This window comes from Haliaeetus leucocephalus, unplaced genomic scaffold, assembly GCF_000737465.1.
Source record: "Haliaeetus leucocephalus isolate CR32 unplaced genomic scaffold, Haliaeetus_leucocephalus-4.0 Scaffold656, whole genome shotgun sequence".
NCBI lineage: Eukaryota > Metazoa > Chordata > Aves > Accipitriformes > Accipitridae > Haliaeetus > Haliaeetus leucocephalus.
Window position 1 is genome coordinate 7,602,514 of NW_010973092.1, and position 2,404 is coordinate 7,604,917.

A 2,404-nucleotide genomic window follows, 5' to 3' on the forward strand; every position below is an offset into this window, starting at 1 on the left:
CCCCCCCTTCCCAATCACTCAAAGGAACTGGCAGTTTTGATTTACTTTGCAGAAAGCTTGTGCTCTTTATAGGAATAAAAATAAAAGAAAACAAGGAAATGTACCTGTGTGGTTGGGAGAAAATGTCATTAACGTCATATTGTTTCAGTTTCTTTCCATTATTTCATTAGAGAAATTAATGTTCCATTTCAAGTAAATTTTCAGATTCAAACAGGGAATCATGATTCAGTTAACATAATCCAAGGAATGGGACTATTCTTTGTCTGGATCTTTTATCTTCATTTTTCAAGGACTCCACCAGGGCTTGGAGGTCTCCATAGGTTTTGGTTTTTTTTTTTTTTTTTACTTGCTTTTAGGAATTAATAACTTTGAATTCTCATTTTTCCCATTCTCTTTCTTTTTGCATACTGAACCTATCATTATTTATGATCAATTTGTATACGTTTGAGTTATCCATGAAATTGAAAATTCAGTGAAGAAATTACTCAGGCATTTGAGTAATTTGAAGAAAAAAAAAAAAAAAAGAGGAAAATTCCAGCATAGAAGATTGTTAATCTTGATCATCTTTAGCACACCGAAGACACATACTTCATGGGTTGCTTTTAAAATTCTGTTAATGGTGCTGGGGGCTTTGCCTCCCCCAGCCTTTATGTCTATTAATTCAGTCCCAGATGTTGTTAACACCTTTCTATTATACTTTCCTGACATAATGTAGGAAGTAAAATATGTGTAGTGATTAACTCATATCCTAACTTGAAATCATGGTGACTATTATAGTGTGTTGTGCTCCACTCACCAAAGAGGACATGCATGTTTTAGGTGATGATACTGGTTAGAGACTTCCATCGTGAAAAGCCTTTGTCCAAGTGTAGATGATGCCCTTGTCATACAGTAAATCACAATGCAGAAAATGTCTTGTTTTAGTGATACATTTAAAGCTCAAAATATTCCAGAGATTTGCAAATGAAGAACACCAAAAACAAATGCTACCCATTTTTAGCTGAATTGTTAAATTCCCTTGGGTTTGCAGAAGCAGAGTACAAATTTCTGAAATACTCAGCTCCTCTTCCATTAGTTCTTCTGCTTTTTCCATTTTCTCCAAATAGAAGAGGCGGAGGCATATGACAACTTTTAGAATATATGTTTAGAATACATCTCCTGGAGCATTTTAGCTGAAGCCTGGACAGAAATGCATTTTCTCTCAAAGAGTGAAATTATGAGTTAAGTGAAAGAATTTTGTTCAATATGAGATGAGTTCTTGGTTTGTGCTTTCTTCTGTTGTGTTTTGTTTTTCTAATACGAATAAATCAGAGCTCACAAAATGACTGACTGGTACAGGAGAAAAAATAAGTTTAGGATTCAAGGGACTGCCTTCAGTTCCCTGTTGTGATTTTACCCTTTTGAAAAATCTAACCCTCAGCATATGTAGGCTTGGGTTTCTCATTTGCCAAATGTCAATAGCAATTTCCAGGGTGTGGTGAGGATATGCACATTGTGGATTCTGGCATGTTTAGATGTTATGGAAGCTGGAAGTAAGGAAGGTTACAGATACTCAATCATTTCAATGTTATGTTCATGCATGCTTTCTCCTTAGGACATCCTTCATTAATTGTCTTGCATTCTCCAGTGGCTTAGTGTCCCTTTATTTTTTTTTTTCCTCTCTGTGCAAGAAGCAGATATGGTCATGAAAAACATAGTTGTTTTTTATATGAGGCTCTAGCTGCCTTGCTAATGCAGGCATTTTAAAAGCTTTATCTGCCCAGGAAAGGCAGGAGTGCTTTCTAGTGAGACTTCAAACAGCATCATAAACTGTTTGTTTCTCACCACAAGACCCCTTCTACCTTTTGAAAGAATCACGAAAGCATTCTCTGTATTTGGATTTCCAGATTTCCTACTTGAAGGAAAAGGAGGGAGGCAAAGGGTTGCTGTAGCAAACTGTTTAAAGTAAATTTTCAACTTTCCTGCAAATGCGGGACTTAACTACCTCAAAGGAAGCTCCAACAAGAAGAAACCTTTATTCTTCGTCCTCTTTCCTCCTTCCTCAGTAAAGAGGAGGGAAAGGAAAAAGGAAGTGTAAAACTCTGATTTTCTTTCTCAGATGTACTGGGCCTGCCAAGATTGCCAGAACTGTCTTGAAATTTCTGAGCCTTTTGATATTCAAAAGTCCTCACCCCAAATCTCAAAACCAAGGAAGAACTTAAGAATTTTGACATGAACAGTGAATAGAAACAAAAAAAAATATTCAAGATATAATAAAAACAGTGCATAGGCAGGATTATAAATTACTGGGCTTTAGGCAGACCCCTCCATAGTTTTGAGGGCTCAGTGGAAACCTCTGGAGGAAGAGCTCAGAAGAGCTTGTGGCTGAGATTTTGCATCTGCCTCTGTTTCTTGCTGCTGCTAG